The sequence below is a fragment of the Aythya ferina genome (genome assembly GCF_964211825.1).
Source record: "Aythya ferina genome assembly, chromosome: 3".
Lineage (NCBI taxonomy): Eukaryota > Metazoa > Chordata > Aves > Anseriformes > Anatidae > Aythya > Aythya ferina.
This window is the reverse complement of record NC_140298.1, coordinates 45,239,098-45,260,190: the sequence shown is the minus strand read 5'-3', so window position 1 is coordinate 45,260,190 and position 21,093 is coordinate 45,239,098. Positions and strand designations below refer to the sequence as shown.

The following is a 21,093-nucleotide window of genomic DNA, read 5'->3' as shown; positions in this document are numbered from 1 at the left end:
AAAGCTTACTAAGATATCCGAGCTGATGTGGGCTTGGAAATGGTACGACTGTATTGTTCTACTTATTAATGACACAACTACGATTTGAGCTCAGGAAATATAACTGTTTAAGCACACACACAAAAAAACATTGAGCTTTTGGTGGCTTCTAATTCTGTAACCTACTAAGGTAAGATGTGATGTGGTATCTTTCATAATGTTGAGTTTTTGTCTAAAAAAAGATCCTTGCGCTGGAAAGAGCTCACTTTTAAGAAAACAAGTTCGTTTAGTGTTATGGGAAAAGCACATAATAGGCAGAGCAGATTCTTGCTGTGCATTGGCTGTGTGTTTAAACACCAAGGTTACTGAAATCCCCCAGCTGAAAGCTCAGCTCTCTTCCCTTCCCCCTAGCCATGCAGTGGTAAAGGACAGTACTGACTGTCATAAATTCAAATTAAAAAAGGTTGGACAAGGCACCCTTCTACCCTTTCTGCTTTAGACTGGCTGTCCTGAAGGATCAGTAGAAAATTCAGCAACCAAGGACCACAGAACTTTAACTATGTAAGGGACAGCGCTGTTTCAATCCAGTGACTCCAGCAGGGTCAAACTGATTTAGCTGAAAGAAAATATTAGGAGTTTTGGCATCAGCCAAGTTTCTTTTTTCCCTGTCAGTAGTATTACAAACAATTGTTGACATCTCCTTCTCCCTGAAGAATGCACTTCAGAACATAATGGAAGTCCCTCTTTTAACTTTGAGACCTACGGTTTAAGTAAAGCTTCACTATTCTTCCAGCTGCTTCAGATAGGTGTGCTTCCTTTTATAAACAACAAGGTTGGTGTTACTTTAATATCTTGCACGTATATTTTCCCCTTGCTTACCTTTTAGGCTGATTTTGCCATCGCTGAAAACCTTTCTGTGACTGATGCTCAACAGCCACCTGCAAGATGCAGAGAATTACCAACTTAAAAAAGATTTTCTGATTTGTTTTAAAACCTAGGCACTGCTTATTTAGGCTGTGAGACACTTTCAGATCTGTACAACATTATGTGATAGCTCCCTGTAGACTGCTGACTCTTCTTGTCCAGGCTATGCTTGCTTTGTACAACAGCTCTGAGTCTGTGAAGGGCCATTGTCAGGACAGCTGCTTCTGCCTTGTTGTGCTTCTGACCCTCGAAACTCCCATCCAGCCCTATTTTTTTGTGTCAGTGGGTCTGAAACTTGAAGGAGTGGTTGCCTATTGCCTTGAGCAGCAGTGGGGGTGCTGGGAAAATACTTGGGATGCCCAGAAAGTTCTCCACTCGACCCTGCTGTGTATGGGAAGGGAGAAGTGCAACTTGTTTTACAGGACCTTCCTACTCTGCTGTCAGGAGATGCCTGCAGGCTTTTCCCCTCTGGATGAGATGAGGATAGAATGATTTAGGTGACACTACTGAATTGATGATGAGTTTTCTAACTTCCCCACCACCCCCTTTCCATTTTGAGTGGAGAGTGGCATTCAGCAGCCTGGTTCCCAGGACAAACAGCTCTACTTATTAGGGCACAGGCTGGTTACTTCAGGACAGACTTCCAGCCTTGTGCCCCCACTGCTTCACCTGCCCCCTACCCCTCAGCTGTCCAGCTTAGGAAAAGGAGGTTACACAGATACAGAGGTCAGATGGTACCCAAGGCATGCACTCCGAGCAATTTAAGGAGGATGTCAGGGTGTTGTCTATGCCCAGAGCTCAGCTCCCCCAAATGCTATGGAGCCTGGACCACCACAGCAGCACGGGTTTTCTCCTGTGATTCAGACTGTGACTTATGACTTCTCAGTGGTTCCAGCTCCCTCAGCTGCCCTTATGTCATGCGGCGTGTATGTCTCTTACCTTAATGCAGTGGAGTTACTAGGTAACTATTTATTTTTGTGATTAGCTTTTACACTCATTCACAAGCTTTTAATTAGTGAATTCCCCACATAGTTCTTTAATTCAATTTGTTTTGACCTGTTAATCTGTTTTTCAATTATTAGGGAAATAAAAGAAAGGTGAAATCTGTGTTACACCACTGTGTTCTGGCATTTACAGCTGGGAGAGAGGCCTTGGGGCAGTGAGGAGGGGCACATGGGTTGAGCTGGGAGAGCAGAGGAAATGAGGAAGAGTATTTTAGGAGCATTTTATCTGCCCTGTGCATGCAAAGGAAAAGGCTTTGTCACATCTGCTGCCCGTCCTATGAAAGGTTGGTACATTTGCCCGATTGACCTTTTGTTTGCACTTTTTCCCCAGAAAGCAGAGGATTGATGCTGAAATTTTCCCCTCTTCCCCTCATTGTCAATCCAGGCAGCTCTGTCTGTGCTCTCTCTGCTAGCACTTGCCACATGAGCATGGCCCCGTGCAAACCTGCCCCACCAGCCCGAGACATGGGACAAGGGGCCACAAGCAGAAGAGGCCCCTGAGGCATGGAGAGCCCGGCAAGGTCACCGATGTTATTCAGTAACCATCCCCAGCTGTTTGGGGAGCTGATATGTGGCTTTCCCCTGAGGACAGTCTATGTGCCAGTCCAGCAGTGCCTGCGCAGGTGGATGTTTGGGATTCCACAAGGGATATTTGATCCTTGTCCAGCCAACCCTGATGGCTACGCATTGGCTTGGAGTATTTGCATTGCAAGGTGCCAGATGAATGAATGATCAGAGAGATTAAAATCTGCAGGTGCAGCCGGGGTTGTCCCAGAAAATTCTCCACCTGGCTCTGCAAGGGTACCTGGATATGAGCCCAAAAGACCCCACCTAAGGGTCCAGCGGTCCTGCAGGTTGTTCAGTGCCTGGTTTTTCCATGGAGATTACCAACAGGATAATTCTTGGCATTTGTCATATGGAAGTCCTTGGGCTCTGTCTTAGTTATGGTCTGGTTATGCCAACTTAACTTTCATAGACTCTTGATGCCAGAAAAACTTAGGGTGGGGTGGGAGGAGAGTTTGGCTTTTTGTGCAAGTCCTTCGTGTGAAAACAAAAACCGCCAAACAGCCTTAATTTTATTACATGATTTTTCTTTCCCAGCTTTAGCAAAGAACTGACAAGAACAGGACAGGCCAAGGGCAATTGACCCCTGAGGGTGAGCTAGAAGACACGACTTGACCATTGTCCCAACCTCTGGGGACAGCCACGGGGAACTGGACGTGTGGTCAGTCACAGCTGCTCTGTGAGGTGATGATCGCTTTCTGGCTGGTTCTGCTGGGATCTTGTTTGCCTTGCATTGGTGATTCACCAGAATGCAATTGCAATGAGCCTGATAATGAGTCCAACAGGCACTGATAGAAGCAGAGGAGCTATTATGTTGATTCCTAGGGAGATTTTCTGAAATTAGTTGTGTAAACAGGAATGGTCAACATTCACATGGGTACATCTCATTTGAGGTCAATAGGGATTGACATGAATTCCTCCCTTGCCATACAAGGACCACCTATTATTAACAGGCTTTTGCATGTATTTCTTTCCTAAGAAATTCAAACCCAGCAAGTTACTTTAAGTGGCTTTGAGACAGGTGACGTCAGATCCATTTTAAATGAATGGGTGTAAACCATAAAGTTTCAGTCTAAAGCTGGCTTTAAACACAAACCATTCTGTTTTCCAGATAGCACCATTGGAGTCCAAATTTGGTTCAGTTATTTCTTGTTATTCTTATGAATTCTGAATATCTGAAATAATTTCAATATGTACTATAACTCAATTCTGGTTTTATACAGGCATACAATGTATGAATAATGAATTGAAACAATTGGAAAGAAAGATTCTTAAAATTGTTATTAACTCTGGTTTCTCAAATATTGTCCTAAGTCTTCCCCTAAGGAACAGAGAAAAGATTCCAACTCCGCATGATGGAAAAGCTTTAATGCAGAGAGCTCTCCACAGGACTGTTTTCATTTTGCAGTGTATTTTAAACATATGGACAGGGCAGACTCTTAATTATTTCTTCTCCTTTTGGCTCAGTTCCATATACAACTCAGCGAATGTGGAGCTCTACAGACTATTCAATGGACAATAAATGGCTCTGCATTTGCTGAGTGCTAAATAAAAACGATGAAAGGGTGTTGTGACTATCTCGCAAGGCACTTGTTGGCCCACAAAAAACCATCCTTGCCCTTTCTTCCTCCAGCTGCTGTGTCTTTACGTGACTAGAAGGGCATCCATGATTTCTGAGGGACATGTGCAGGAGGATCTAGTCTCAAGTGCCGCGATGCAATGCAGTCAGCAGGCACAAACCCAGAGGCTGCAGAAGTAGCTAACATCCCTGCCTGCTGCCTCACTTAGGCTACACAGCACCATGCCTGCAGTGAATGCTGGTGATGTCAAACAGCAATGATATCTGTAGTGGAAGGGGTGATAGGTGAGCTCCTCTGGCTCTGAGGGTGCCCTTGCCCATGGGTCAGTGGCCTCTCACAAAGGAGCAGAGCTTGTGCTGGTCTTTCACAGCTTTCCTCCCCACAGCATCTTTCTGGCTATTGCTGTTACCCCCTCTGCTCCCCAGCAGTGCATGCTGTGTGGTGCAGAAGGCTAGTGCTTATCTTCATCTCTGGGGACCAGCTAATGCATCTACACTTACCAGTGGGTCCTAAAATTCAATGAATACTTAATTACCGCAACGTTTGTTCTGTAAGAACTCTTTTATTCTGTTGCAAAAGAACATTTCTCAAGTATAATGGGATGAGGTCCCTGCCTGATATCATTGGTAGTCTGAGCATGTAGCAATAACCTGGAGAAAAAAGAATGAACAGAAATAAACTGTTAGAGCAGTGGCTTTAGATGACATAAAGGAATGCTTGTGTTTTTTTGTGCTCGTTACTAGGATAACACATGGGGAAGGAGGGGAGACCCACGGATTAAGGAGGCATTATTCATTATTAATTGTCTATTTTACATCATTACAACTGCTCTGAGATCTAGTTGTAGCTTGTATCGAGTAACAAATTAAGCTGCACAACAGCCCTTTGAAGTTAATTATGGAAGACCGAGGGTTATACACCCCTGGCGAGGATAGTAGGCTTTGTTTTGCATTCAAAGAAATGTGGGGAAGGTTTACACCAAGTCTAAATTTATTGTCCAAATTAGATGCATTCTCAGGATGGTGATAAGCATGAGTCACAACACTTAGATCTGCATCTCTGATACCCTCCTTTCTCTCGACTGTTTCAGGACAGAGAGAAGTGGTGGCCATATCAGCTCCAAATCTTTAGGAGTAGCTAGGGCTCTGAAAAATGTTCGTATTCGCTGTGGGTTTCCTTGCCAAGAAACTGAATGCAACCTTAAACTAAGCAGATGGAGGCCCTTCCCTGTCCTCCTTTCAGCTACTCTAGTCATTTTTTTCTAGAAAGAGCCCCTGCTGATGTGCCTATACCCGGTGCTGCTGCCTGCTGGACACCCTGGCACTGCCAGCAGGTTTCCAAGGACGTGCCCAGCAGGACAGGATCATGTCCAAGAGATGTTATCTCGCTAGGTCTCCTGTGCCACCCCACATTGCATTGCACGTGGTCAGTGGGCACCGTGACCCTCTGGGAGCAAAGGGCTGAGCCCCGGGACAACCCCAAGCCTGCTGAGAGGGAAAGAGCTGCTTTGCTGGGGCCCTTTCCTGATGCAGCTTACTGGCTGCTGACAAGATGGCATGAGAAAGACAGTGAAAAAAGTATCTGAAGTGCAAAGGCCTCAGTCCTGCAGCCATATCCAGGAGTCACCACACATCAAGGGCAGTCTGTCCACCTCAGTGGGGCGATGGACATGTATCTCACACACGTGTGTAAATGCCCATTATTTGCATGCCTAACTAGCTTTTCCAAAGCTTTCCAGGCTTCAGGAAAGGTTCATGTGTTTGTTCTGCTTTGCGTCTGAGTCAGACATAACTCCTGAGCACTCAGAAGGGTGGCTCCATTCAGTCCCTTGGGATGTGCTCTCTGGGATGTGCTGGCTGGGATGCTCTCCTGCCACCGGGCAGAATGAGCAGGTTGTTTCCAGCCGTGGTGATTCACCAGCTTTTGCTTTAGAAATGTATACCCTACTTTGCCCAGGGATCTTGGAAAGCACACGGGGTATTTCCCAACTGGGATTGTGTCAATGCCAATGGGATTTACCAAACCTGTCCATCTTGCCTTCCCTTCCTTTTGCTGCAGGATTTCAATGTGAAACACCAAGTGAGCAGGAATTAGGACTGAGTCTCCCTTCCCCTCCATGTCAGGGCGTGGTTACAAGGCAGGCTGTGCCCTCCATGTACCAGGAGCAGCCCAACCACCCCACAGCATGGCTCAGCACAGCACAGCACAGCTGTGGAGCCTGCTGGAGGTGAATGCAGATGGGGAAGCACTTGCAGCATCATGCCCTCCATTATTACAGCCAGGCAGGCTGGTGATTTGCAGGCCTTTTTTTTTTTTTTTTTTTTTTTCACTGCGCTTTAGCTTCTCACCCCTCATGAGATTTCAAAAGGAAATGAAAACGTAAAGCCGGAGTGCTGGCAAGTCAAGCTGGCAGCAGTGAGCAGCTGCCCGCAGTCTGCAGTGCCATCCCTGCCCCCAGCCTCCACCAGCCCACGTGCCAGGCTTATTTTGATATAGCCTGTGTTCTGATTGTGCTGTTATTTTCCCCCAATTTTCTACCCACAGGCAAAATCAAGCTCTCATGCCCATGTGGCACTTTGCTTTCCCCCAGCCCAGAGCTCCCACTGATGGGGTGCAGCATCCAGCCCCAGGATGGCTGTCACCATCCTTGCTGAGGGACAAGCAGAGTGGCTTCCAGAAATGCAGAACAAGATATTTGGAACAGATACAAAAATGTAGAAATGCAAGACGGCGTGCATATTAGTTTGGAATACTGATTAGATCCAGAAATAAAGGGGTAGAGGAGCCAAATGTGCTGGGAAGCCAGTGTTTTGTCATTTATTATTCTTCAGCTAGCTTGACTTGGAAGATGATCTGACTGAATGCTTAAGCATCGTGTTGTCACATACTGGTGCTGCTTGTGTCAGAGGTTTTGGCTGAGGACCTACACAGGCGGAGTCAGTGGGGAGCAGGCGTGCCTGACGCAGACCTGTGGGAGCAGGGCAGGGGACCAAGGACGGCAGTAATAGCCCACGTGCTGGAGGCACCCTGAGGCATCTGCCAGGAAGGACCCTCACCCCTGTAGGTCCTTAAACTCTGGCTGTATAGCACAGGGTCAGGAAAAGCAGTCACAATCTATGGAGAAAGCTCTCCATGGGAATATTATTCTGCTAGGAAAGTGGAATATGGAAAGGTAACACCTGAAAAGTCCTGGTCTTGATAAAAGGTTGCTCAGGGGTGATCTTGCCCTGGGCTTTGCCTTTCTCTCCCTCCCTGCCCAGTTACCCGTGCACACTTGGCCGCTCACCAGGTGTTTCTCAGGGCTATCGTTTAATCCACCTCTTCACCAGCTTCTGCAGTGTCCACCCAGAGCAAGGCTGGCATGTTAGCTGTTATCGCCCACTGGAAGCAAGGGGCCCAGGGGGGCTTTGCTATTTATATCCAGAGTTTCTCACTCTGCAGACAGATTTCTCACCTCTCTTGAAGTGTCACTGGATGAGCACCAGTGTCACCGTGACATGGGGCATTCTCAGTGTGTCAGCCCTAAACTCACAGGAAGTCCTGCCTAGAAAAATTGGTAACTGCACAGAGCAGGGCCGGGTTTGCAGTACTGCAGTGTATGTCACTGGAGAAAAAAACTACCCCTAGTTTCCTTTCTAATTTGTTTCCTCTGAAAAAAAAAAAAAAAAAAAAAAAAAAGAAAGATGCAGCAAATTGAAGGAGACACCTGAGTAGAAGGGAATAGTGGCAGAGAAAGCAAGCAGCAGAGCTCCTTGCTATGTGTGAAGGCAAAAAAATATATTGTGCAACCTCTTCATCAGTGCTTTAAGTATTCTTTTAAAAACATACGTATTTCATTTGCTGTGCTTAGAATAGTTTGACATTTTATTCTGGTCCAGTTTCTCCTAACAATATAGTACTGGTGCATAAGACAGGGCAAAATAGTGTAGTCAGAAGGAAAAGGAATACTTTTCCTGGCATCCTTGGCAAATAGTGAGCTTGCAGAAAAGGCAGAATACTGTGGAGGGAATTCTAGTGCAGTTATGTACCTAAAGTCTTTGAGCAGCACATGGGAGTCATTTCACTGATCCTTCAGTTATGCCAATGTAGTAGCAATATTTGTCATCAGAGATGATGAAGTCTGCTCTATTTAGAAGAGTCACTTTTGACAATATACATTAGGTAAAAGGGTGTAAAATCAGTCTTAGGAGAAGATTTTTATCAATATATAATTAACGATACAGACTCATGATCACCTGGGGACTGGGTGCTTAAAGCACCGTGTGCATGCAGCTCACATTACAAAACTCTGCAAGAGGGATTGAGGTGAGTGGGATGGACGGATATATATCCTCTTTGCCTGGCAGCAGGACTGGTCTAGGAATGAGTTTCAAACTCTGTAATCATATCTACATCTTTCATTCCTACAGAAGGCTGACAGATTAAGGGATGTGATATAGACTCTTCTGTCATAATAGAAAAGGGCTTATATGAGTTTTGCAATGAAGATATGATAAAGCTCTAAGAGGGCTGTACAATTTTATGCTAATCCTTGGGAAACAGATCAATATCAAGGTAAAAGGCATAATGTTTTTGCAAAGGAGGGATCAACGCAGATGTACTCAGATGAAAGGCAAGGCTACAATCAAGTTGCCAGGTGATGCTTGTAGTACAAATCAAATAAGAAACGATTTCCTTTTGCATGCATGGTAAGTTTGTTTCTGTTCTTCAAAAAACATAAATGTTAAAAGCTGGAACAGTCACATTTGATTGTCTGACCTATCTGAACTGTTTAGTACATCTGGTCTTTGAATTGCTTATTGCTCAGTATTGGTGCATGGAAATATCTATTGCCTGGAGACCACTCATATACACTTATGGACATCATTAAAAAATTAAATAACTTTTAATTATGCATCTCATGCAGAATTCATCAATGAAAGTGGATATTTCAAACAAGAGTAGGTCTTCCCCTGCTGTAAATCCATACACAGCAGTAGAATAAAAAATGATAAGATGAAAAAGTATGAGTATCTAATTTGGAGTGAGCACAGTAATTGAAAATGATGGTTCCTTGACTGAAAACAATTGGATTTCGCAGACATGCCCAGAATCTCATATATTTGTGTCCTTGAAAAACATATTTACTGAGTTACTGACTAGTAACAGCTTGTAAATTAAGAATATTTCTGATCCATTTTACAGGGAAAAAGAGGGAGCAGAAGGGGGGCCTACAGGGAGGACCTGGTTTGGTGGAGGCACTCCAAGTGTTGTGTGATTGCGTATCCTCATTTGGCGAACACAATGACAAGAAGAATAGGGGTAGAGATTAATATTGGCTTTGACACAACAGATTAATTCCATAGACACAACAGATTATTTTCTTATAGCCCTGGGCTACTCCTCTCCTTCCCTCCAAGTCCTCCTGCCAGGGCCGGCTGCCCTCATTGGCCCACACGCATCCCGTTCTCCTCAGGCTTGGGGATGGCAACCAGAGGAGCACGGGGAGGAGAAATATCTGGCACCCCCGGCACCCCAACTGAGCAGAGCCAAGGGGAAATGCCGAGAAGCAGTGGGCAAGGAGGAGGAGGAGGCCGGAGAGCAGGTTGGGTGGGCAGGGTGAGGAGAGGACCTGGGAGCTGGGCCTTGAGCGGAGGGAAGGGAGCTGTGGCAATCTTTGCCCCGGGGGCACAGCAGGGCTGTGTGCTCACTGTCTGTCAGGGATTCCCACATCAGATATGCTCGCTTGACAAGTCAAAAGGCATCTCTGAAAATCTCCCCCAACAGCCACAGCCCTGCAAACACTACAAGGTCGCTAAATATGCAGCAGGTAATGCAGCTATCTCCATCACTATCAAGTCTGAGACAGGTCTGAAGTGCTGTTTTCCCAAGCTCGCCCTGCGGAGCCAAGTCAGCTGAAGGGGAGTGGGCTGGGTGCTGCTCCTTTTGTTCCCAAACAAATGCTTCTAAGATCCTGTCAGATACACATCTGCACACACAATTACACATCCATCACCAACAACTTAATTTGAGGAGAGCAGCACAGGTGTGAGTGGAGCACCTGTAGCCTGCACATTATTTTTTACAAGCTTCAGCAAATAAAGCACTCCATATTCCATGGGAGCAGCTAGGTCGAGTACTACAATGTCCCCCGCCTCACCATACAAGCACTTTCAAGAGGGTTAAATACTTTGAATTTAGGGACCCATAATTCTGGGTTTAAGTGAGCATATCCTCCTTTTCAGCCTACAAATTTTGTACAAGCAGGGAAAAAAAACACACATGGGAATTTGGACTTCTTCCAGGATTTGCAGATGTCAAATAAATTTTCTCTCATCAGGCAGCTTCACACTGGGTAAAGTCATTATACACCCCCCCACACGCACACACACACAGTCCTACAGAAACCATGCTCATGGCAGACCCTCTGTGTCAGTGCTGCCCAGTTGGCCTGCAGTTCCTCAGCAAGTCCCGCATGTTGCTGACACCCCTGATTTATGGCACTTAGCTGTACAGCACACATGTTATAAGCTCAGTTTGTCCCAAATTCCACAGAGTTATTACATATTGGTGTGGGATAAGTGCTATAGGTCTGGGACATCTAATTGACCCTGCACGTGTATTTCATACCCCTATTTCCACCCAGGATTCCCTACCTGAAGAAATAGGAGCCATTGATGAATAGCCTGACAATATTAGAGGCACCACTGGCATTCCACACATCCTGTCCAATGCAACCCTAATTTAGCTGGGGGCAGGTGGAGATGGCAATGCAGTCCTGAAGCCTCCACTGGCTCATGCAGGGATGCACTGCAGGGGATTGCTGGTAAATCAGCAATTGATGTTGCCGGTTATCGGAGAGCGCTCATTTCCTGAGATCTGTGAAGTGAAGACTGCTAATAAACAGAATGTTTACTTAATTTCATCCACCCTTTTAGTTAAAAAGGAAAGGCAAGAGCAAAACAAACAGTGCTAAATGTATTATGATGGGGTTAGCTAATTGAACTCTTTGGCAATTTCAGACGTACGTAACTGCACAGCCTTGCTGGTGGCATATAATTGCATGTTTGCGCAACTGCGTGAGGCAGCAGAAAACTGCATGGACTGGAGTTTAGTCAAGGGTTTCATTCTGTGAGTGAGAAACATGTCTGGTAACCCCTCATAACTTCAGGACTTTAAATAACTTATTCCAAACTTATTCTTCATTTCTGGGAGGCCTTCTTCTTGTGCCACCAATGTGTTTTTCAGTGAGGTTTTGCCCCCCAAAATCCTTGAACAGTTGCTGCATTCACAAGCAAAAAATGGGGATGCATTGTGCCTACTGCTCAGTAATGACTATACTAAATTAGACCCTGCTTTGGTAACTGCCCCAGCATAGCTGGGTCTCTAAGGCTCCAGAAGGACCAGAGCATATATTTTGCCCTGCTAAATCATTGGCATGACTGGGACTTCCAAATCCAACAACACACCAACCTACCTTATAAACAAAACAAAACAAAACAAAACAAAAAAAAATCCCTCCCCAGATAAAACTAAAATGTGCTTTGCATACTTTTTTTGTCCTAGTAAGTCAGAAAGCATGAAGTTCTTGCAATGTTAACCCCAAGACCTTCTCTGCTGGCTGCAAATTTCCATACTCATCTTTTAGGAGGAGGATATATTTTGTGCCTAGAGTGTGACAGGTGAGCAAAAACAAGATACTTCTGAGGAAGTGTACATTGCCATTTTAAATATAAGGGCTACTGTGGTGAAAGCTATAAATTAGATTTACAACAGAAACAAAACTTGTACTGGCAGGAGATGGCAAATTCCAGTACTTGACAATGAAAAATTCTCTCACTATGGGAAATCCAGCATTTCTCCCTAGTGAAGCTGTGTTCAAAATCTGAGCCATCCCTTGATTTAATCTCTGAAAGAAGCCACTATTTGCATCACCAGCTGTAAAAAGAATGTGGATCTGAACAGCACTGAACATCCAAATGTCAGGGTTAACCTCAAGATTTCTGTTAGTCTGAAGTCTCAACTGGACTTCATTTTCCTCAGAGAAAAGATATTTTGGCCCAATGTATTTCTGCTCTTGATAAACTCGGTCATATCTCCTATGAACTAAACACAGTTCCCCTCTGGCCAGATGATAAAGTTGCAGAGAACAAAACTCCTTCGGATGTCTTCAGGGAATTAATCTATATAAGGCTGAGCTCAAGGGTTCGGGTGAGCCTTCCAGATCTTGCCATTCCCTGAAACAAATGGGAAGCATGAAGCCAACCTTGTTCCCATCTACCTGGGGGCCACAGAGGTGGCTGGTGGTTGGACATTTGCCACTGCTTTGCTGCAGGTGCCCAGAGGCACTGAGGGGTTTCAGGCGTGGGACAGGGCTGCACTGTGCACCTTGAGCACCTGACACAAACCGGGACCAGGCTTTGAGTCACTAAGGAGCAGTTTTGTTCAGATCTCAGCTTAGTGTGTCACCATTCTCAAGCTCCTTGACCAGCCTGAGAATTACCATGGCCTTGTTGATCTTCCTCTGTAGACTCTGTTTTGGAAAAACAAGAGTAATAGCCAGGTTTCAGAACCACTGTTTCCCTAAGCATTCAATCTGCTTTTGCCCTTCAACAGGGTGTATAGGTCACAAGTTGTATTATTATTGTTATTTCTAAATTAGCTCTTCTAGGTGTGTCTCCTGCCTTTTATAAATGGGAGTGTTATGTCTCGCAACTGAGCAGCTATCTAGATTTTAGGATTTTTTTCTGGTTGCTCATGCCTATGGCATCTCCGCCTGCACACAAGGCTCAGGCAGAGAGAATGAGCCCACTGCTCACTTCTCACTCCCTCTGCAAAGCCTCCTGTGGGCTTGAAACTAGTCTGAAAATGGTAAATGAAGGATGAAAATTGAGGGAATGGATAAAACTGGAATCAAGGAGCAGAAGCTTAGCTTATAATACAGAATATAGATGAGAGGCGGCTCAGCTCTCTTTCGAGGCTGTAAGGCATTGGATTTTTTAGTCTGTCTCCAGCCTCTGAGAGATAAAGGGCTTCTCATCAGCGTGGGCAGGATCCCCCACCAGAAGAGCCCTTCCTGCTGCCTTCTGGGCAGGCTGTGGCTCTCCTGGCGGGGAAGGCAGAGGCAGCTCCCAGCGTACCCGGTGACTCTGCCTGTTGTCATCCGCCCCAGTGCCCAGGGACTGGCTGGGCGAGTTCATCAGCTCCTGCTGCTGGCCAGAAGATACCGGTTAATTGCTGCTGAATTGTTGTGTGATGAGCAAGCTAGATAAGAGAACTATTAAGCACTGTTTCATCACCACCCCCAAACCAGTACACCAGATACATCCTCTAAAAGTACTGTTTCATCCCAAATCTCATAGATGTATCTATTTTAAACCCCATCTGCTGTTATAGCCTTCCCTTTAATCAATGGGAATGAATGGTCAGTGCTAGATTTGATAGCTCACATATAAATTATAGTGTGGTAGTATCTGGTAATTACCCAGAAAAAAAGAAAGAGGTAAGCACTTTTTTTATATACTCAGTGCGATCAGATACAATAATGATTATTCTAAGCCTTCAAGCCAATTTCCTTAATGTTTTCCCCATAATGCATTAAGACTTCCATTCAGCAAGAAATATAAACACATGCATAATCCCAGCATAACAATTGGCAGCTGCCTGTGTTAACCATAAGATTAATGCCTTGCTGAAAAAAGGCCTCAGAGACCCAGGAGCAGTGATGCTCAGTAGACTCAGTAGCAGCACACAGTTTCAGACAGCAGGTAAAATCCCACCCACCAAAGACAGTGGGCAGCTTCAGCTTATGTCGTGTGGTAACTATAGGCTTAAATTTTAGTTGGCTAAAATGGATAATGTCCTCAATGGGTAAGAAAGCTGTTCCTGCCCTACAAACAATGTGTGTGTCCTTCCCATTCCCAGACTTGCAGATTCATGGGGCTGACTCCTAGGAACACATGATGTTGCTCATGCATCCCTGCTGTCCGTATAGCACTGAGAATAACAGGCATTGATTTGCACCATTTCAAAGCCCATTTTCAGGTACAGTCCCCAGCATCCTTCTGTGTATTCTGGAAGATCAGACAGAGGAAAAAAAAGGGAGATATGGGGAGATCACTTCAGCAGTAGCCAGAGAGGTCATTATCAGCATCCCCTGGTTTCTTGCCCAGTGCCAAGGCCATCAGATCCACGTCTCCCTTTGCTCTGCCACCCTGCAGCACCCAGAGCAGGACTTTCCAGCAGTGATCAATGTGGCGTGGTAGGTGCCGCCTCCATGGGTGGGGGCCATGTTTTGCAGGGCAGAAGAGGCTGCCCTGCTGCACGGTACCCACCCTGCCACGGTGGTTGCACCCATGCCCAAATGCTGGGCAGGAGGAGCATTTGGGCAGCAGACTCTGTCACTACCTGTTATCTGCACAATTGCTGACAAGGTGATGAAGGGATTATTATGGGATTGGATAAAATACATAGGCCACCAAGATCATCATGATTAGGCCATACTCTCTGCCAAGTGCATCCTCACAGCACAGCTAGCCAAAAGACTGGAAAGTCATTGTTTCACTTGGGAAAATAGTAGAAATATCTGGGACCTGCTCTATCTCTAAGTTTTGTTGGCATTGTGGGAAGTCCACAGTGATAGCTGCTACAACTCTGTTACCTGGTGCCCCATGGCACTTTGCTGAGGGAGAAGTACTTCTGTTGTTGTGGTTCATTTCACTGGGGCCTTGCAAGAGAATTTTGCTACATGTCCCTCTGTTAGGCTGTACAAAAAAAAACAGCGTCCACCTTTCAAGGGCAAAAATGACTCCACGAGACATTTTAATCTCAGTGTAGGTCTGCCAGATTATTATCACTTATAATTAGTTCTCTAAATGCTGTGACATGCCCCACTTTTTCATCTGTAAAAATACTGGAGAGTTGTAAGAACAAGGAGGGTTTGCCAAGACATCTGTATCAAGATTTGCAGTGTAGACAAGGAATAGGTATCCCACTTGGGAGGTTTGCTGTGTTTAAGCCAAGCCCATTCTATCTGCACTGTATCCTCTATAGCTATAGCAGAGTTGTTTCAGCACTACCTTTAACTCTTCATTATTTTTTTTTAAGTATAATAACATACATTTTGAACTCTAATGTCTTTTCACTTTGAGTTGGTGACAAATTAACTAACAGAGAAAAAGGACTTACCTTTCAGCATTTTTCCTGTTTAATGGTTTGCCCCACTTCTCTTTATACTAATCTAAACACCTTGGAGTCTGGACAAGCTTGTTGCTTCCTGTGTCTCAACACCCAGAGCATTAGTTGTACTGAGCTTTTTGTACCAGCTGAGCCTAAGAGCCAGCATATGCCTGATACTGAACCAGCTGAATGTAACTGTTGTGATAAACAAGCTGACATATAAATGCCATTGCTTGCCAAATACCCCACTAGCCTAGAGAAAAGCTCTCTGGGCTGCAGAAGGGGAGAGCAGAGTCTGAGAGCTGCTTAAATTCCTGTGCAGTTCCTCACTCTCACCACGGGCTTACAGCACACACCCCACCCAGACAACAGCTTCAGAAGAGCTGTGCTCCTTGCTTTAACAGCTGCCTTGGTGGAATTGTTTGTTTTGCTGCCTAAAATAGAAATTAAACTAAAGTAATGTTGGCTACCTTTTTGTGTTAGTTTAAATAGCAGCCTACCTCCTTATAATGCAGATGCTTTTGTCCCTCTCTGCTGCTCCCTAAAGGCAGTGGTGATGTTCTACCTACATGGTTCTGCTGTTAGCAGGATGAGCCTGGACCTGCTGAGGTATCTTTGCAGGTTTCTAATGGCATATGCATGAAACTTGGCACTTTTTAATCAGACTTATGCAGAAAAGCAAAGTCTTCACTTTTTAAGGGCAGAGCAAATTCTCCAAGGCATTTTAATGTCAAGGCAGGTCATTCAGAATAGTATTAGCTCTAATTACCGCTCTGCCTGTTCTTATCTTCCTTACCTGCAGCCCCTTTCTTGACTGAGATGGTATGAATAATAAAGTGTTTCCTATCTCATCACGTCAGTTTGTTGAGTAGCATAATCAGGGACACAGTAATACACGGGCTTGGAGTGCGGAGTTTGACCCAGGTATTGTTCACTGGATCTGTGATTCAGCATTCGTTAATACCAGCTCTGTATCTACCACACCATCTGGCAGCAGAGGTTTAATCCAGATCAGAAGCAAGCCCTCAACTACGTTTCTCTCAGGTTAGTAATTGCATACTTTAGGGAGCCTGTGCCAGTTTGCACCATGATCATGACCTGGACACCCTGGTGTGGAGTTGCAGTTGCCCTCTCTTTCTGCTTTCTGGTTGCCTTTGTGTGATTGAAGAACATTGTCCCAGCTACATTGAAAGGATCTTTGGAGGCGGCACCTCCAGGGACCAGCCTCCCGGTTTTAAGGCCAGCTCATGTGTTTCTATTTGTTACCTGCAAAAGGTCTATAGGAGAAGCTGAGCACTATGTCCAGCAAGATATTTCCAAAGCATGTCAAGTAACAGGATAAATCTACACCTCACTGCATCCCTACACCTGTCAGAGATGATTCACACAGCTCCTGTTGATTAAGCTAAATTTCCTGATGCCTGTAGAGGAATAGCGCCAGTCTAAGTATTAAGGGACAAGTTCTCCACCACACACTGCTACTCTGCTTTAGTGTGGAAACTGGACAGCCAGCAAGACAACTTCAGAGCTGCTTTATGCCATCCAGAAGATTCTCCACTCATTCTTCAGGGGATGAGCAAGTGGACAATGTGGCAGGCCTTGCTCATATGGGTGTCTCTAGGGTTGGGACTGTTGAGAAGAGGCAGATGCCTATCCTTTTCCTCTCTCTGTTCTCCTCTGTTCTGTGCCAGGACCTGGTGAATCACCATGGATGACAATTGCTAGTTTGTTCTGCTGGTTTGGCAGGCTACACAACAGTTGGGTTTTCACATCTCTTGCTTGGTCAAAGCTTCACAGCAAGTGTGCTCCTGTGATGGAGAGCAGTGAGGTAAATGGAGACAGTGTACCGCTGGTGGTCCTTTATGTTCCTATCTCTCCTTCATTTTCAGAGGAGATCTACTGCCTCCAAACAAAGGGGTTAAAAGATGCTCCCACAAAGATTCAGTGATTCATTCAAGGGCTATACTCACGTCCCAGCTTGTAATGCAGTCCCATTGCTTTGCCCCAAGAGGACCAAAATACTTCGTAGCACTCATTATTGTTGTGTGTTTTTTGTTTTGTTTTGTTTTGTTTTTGTAGTGCCACCTGAGTAGGTTAGTCTGAAAGACTCTACAACAAGTGTTTAAGTTATCCCTGTGGGACAGTATGGCAAGTGGTATTTTTCCACAGGTTTTGCAGTGGCAGCCAGGTGCGTGGACATGTCTGGTGGCTCCATTGAGGCCAGTAGCTGTATTTGGGTCCACTGGGATGCAGGTAGGACATGTGGAAGGTGATTTCTGCCTGCAAATACAGAGAGAACAGTGGAGCCACGCTCCCCATACTATGCATCCATGAGCCCAGGCACAGACACAACTGGAAACTGAGGCCTGTTGGCAACAGACAGGGTGTAGGCAGCAAGAAAAGGCCATGAGATATCCAGTCAACGGCCTACAGACAATAAGTCCTGCAGATCTGCTGGGAAAATGTTATCAGCCATTAACACATCTGAATCAGCAGAGTCTATTCAGACTGATAAACGTCCTGTGGCTGTCAGGTTTTTGATACAGTGGCAGGTGCCAAAAATTCTATTTCTCTACTCATGGAGCCATGGCCCAGGGGAAATCCAAAGTAACTGATTTTGGCCCTTTCCATGTAAGTAAACTTCTGTTTTATAGGAAGTGACCAGGAAAAAAAAAAAAAAGGAGAGAAAAAAAAGAAAGAGAGAATGGAAGGAAGGAAGGAAGGAAGGAAGGAAGGAAGGAAGGAAGGAAGGAAGGAAGGAAGGAAGGAAGGAAGGAAGGAAGGAAGGAAGGAAGGAAGGAAGGAAAGCAATAATATAAATGTTAACGGTGAAACAGATGATTAATCTAAATGCTAAGAGTAGGGGATTCAATATTAATAGGGAATCTAGGAGATAAAAAGTTGCTACAGCTGATTAGTAGGAAGAAACAAGTGTCTTCTCACCATCCTTTTTATTTTGGGTATGGTTCAGAAATAACTCACAAGCTCATGTATTTAAATGTCAGGAGAAGGCTTCACATCATTCCTCCCACCTCATAACAAGGAAGATGGACAAGGAGGAGAGGTGCTGGTAGGATTTTCAGGTTCAGCCCTGCACTGCCCCTGTATAGTGTCACCATTGTGCTGATTGTTGAAGGCTGAATCACCAATAAATACGTGGCTCTTGCCAAGAACTGTAAATGTTTAGCTGCTGCAGGAACAAAAGTATGCAACAAAAGTTCACTTCCAACATTTTGGATAATGACATGTCTTGAAAGGAGAGCAGGGGGCTTAAGAAGTGATTTTTCTTCCATGGATTTTCCACTGAGGGCTATTAAATATTAATGCACCTCCTTTTTCTCATAGAAACCCTGAGCCAAGAATCACTGGAAGCTGGGAAAATATTCCAGGAAAATACCACTGCATGCAAGCCCTGCTTTTGCACTTCACCGGGGCACCTGCCACTGACTCCGGTTCAAGGCAATGTGCTGGGCTACAGGACCCTTGATCTGATCCATTGTGGCTTCTCTAATCTTCCTGAAGTAAGGAAATCCAATTAATTTCAATTTGAGGCTTTTTTTCTTGACCTTTATCCTATTAGGGGGTGTGGGTCTCATTTATTGTCTCTGAAACAAGCGAGACACTTCACTTTGGCCTAGCAAGTAGCCCAAAACCTGACAGAAATCAAGAACATTTGGGCTAGCCAGCAACATGTGGTTTTCAAATGCAGCACAAAATAAATCAGCATTTGCTGGATTTCACATTGACATTCACCTACACATTTCTGGGTATTCTTTGCTGGCCCGATTATCCTCAGAACTTGTATCCTCATAAATGTGCACAAAAGATGAGGCCAGCTTGCTACCACACGGTTGCCATCCTACCAGATGCAGAAAGTATCAGGAGCCGAAAAACAACGGCCATACTCTTTAAACTTGCCAGGAACTTCTGTGGTTTTAAATAAAACAGAAGGACTAGATGTGCACCCTTAATAAACAAACAAACAACACAAATATTAAAAAAAAAAAAAAAAAAAAAGGAAAATTGAAAAGCTGGTATTGAATAATAAACAAAATCATCCTCCAGAAAAACAAGTGTTCAGAAATCTACATGTATAAATCTACATTTGGGGAACAATGACATTTGAATTGAAGAAAGTGGTTAACTTTCAAGCTAGTAAAACAGAGGTAGAAAAGAATTTAAAAATAAAAAACAGAAAGGGAGGACAGGGACAGCCTGCCAGAATCCAGTTAGGCTAGTCTGTCTTGCTAGCTATTTGAAAAAATTCAGCAGGGCATCCAGAATCTGAGGTAAAAATCTGGTATTTGCCTTTTTGATGCACAGGGTGTTGGCAGTCTTAGCCTACATACTTCAAACGAGATTTGTTGGACATATTTTTATATATATACAGTTCTCCTCAAAGCTTTCTCTAAAGTAGCTTCATTGTACCTTCACTATCACTGCTCTAATCGACATGTAATTAATTCTTGTCCTGCCTACCTTAGTACATATAAAATAGAAATGTGTTAGCACGCAAGGTCTTTGTAATCATCTCCATTTACCTTGGCCACTGTAAAAGATATATCTCAGCCAAGACAACAGAAAATGGCATCCTGTAGATCAAACAGTGAGCAAGATATAATATGCCAAGAACTTTAGGGTTTTAACAGCTAGAGAAGGGACATTTCAGAGCTGACTACCTCTCTGCCACATGAGGGTCACTTCCTGGCATTCTTTAATGGTCATACCTTGGGATGGGATGTGCCAGCTGGGATTTTTACTGGGAACAACTTTATTTTTGGAGAAGAATTTAGAGAGAAAATAAACGTAAAAACTGACATAAATTATGGAGCAGCTTCTGCCACTCTATAACATTTTGTCCATGCACCCTAGAGCAAGCAATAAAGCAGCTGCTGGAAGAAAACACAAAAGCAAGCCAATGAAACTAGTTATAGCCACTTTCTTTTGCAAATTGTTTCTTCCTCTTTTCTTCCATATCCAGCTGTCTGAGAATGAATTCTGATATCCCTGAATTTGTTTGGAGAAGATTCCTACAACTACCTAAGAAATACTTGTTTCAGAAGATGTCTTAGTGACCACCTCAACCACACCATAGTGACCCCTGCGATGTCTTTCATGATTCCATTCAAAGCTTGGTTATGAAGTCACTTTGTGTGTGTGTGTGTACATATTCAAAAACTATTTTCTATTTTGGCATTTTCTGGATTGCCTAAATAATTTAATCACTGGCACATTTCATAGAGTGGTCCTGCCCGTTGGTCCTGCAAAGCTTGTGCCTATTCAGAGAGGACAGGGGCTAATAGTTAAAAAATGCAGAATGTCCTCAGGGGCTAGCTGCCAGCCATAATTCATCCAGTTTACTGCAAGCAGAAATATGCGTATCATTTCCCATCTTTTCTCCACCCCAGAGAGCAATGACTTTGTCTTCATTCTGCATTTTGGACACTGGGAAGGTTTCATTTAACAAGCTCCCTGTTCATGTGATGGTTTTGGAAAACAGTCCCTTCACCAAAAAATAAGTTTGTTTGTGTTTTTTTTTTTTCCAAGTTGGTTAGACCAAACTTGAGATTCAACCCTGAGTTTGAATGATTTCACATCCTTTCTTACAGCATGTGTTTTCTGTACTTTCTTAGAGCATGTATTTTCAAAATTAATGACTATGCTGAGGAAGAGTAGGTGACCCTTTTACATCATGTGAATTTACATGGGTGTATGCAGATACATATGCACATATATACGCACCATATATATATATAAAAATCCAAGATGGGCAATAAGCATGGCATTATACATCAGACTGCATAAAACCCCAGCTATTACATCAGAAATATAAAACATTAAAAAGCCAAATTTGCATAGCAATTTATATCAAAGAATACAGTTAA

The 21,093-nt window shown here is 44.3% G+C and overlaps 1 long non-coding RNA gene across 1 annotated transcript in view; it reads left to right on the top strand.

Annotated features, from left to right (window-relative positions):
- LOC311434858 overlaps window positions 1-20,295 on the top strand; it is a 50,528-nt gene extending 30,233 nt beyond the window's left edge. Inside the window, exons 3-4 of the long non-coding RNA XR_014691779.1 lie at window positions 18,554-18,729; window positions 20,190-20,295. This is a non-coding gene — a long non-coding RNA (uncharacterized lncRNA). The remainder of the gene's footprint in view (window positions 1-18,553; window positions 18,730-20,189) is intronic.
- The last annotated feature ends 798 nt before the right edge of the window (window positions 20,296-21,093 follow it).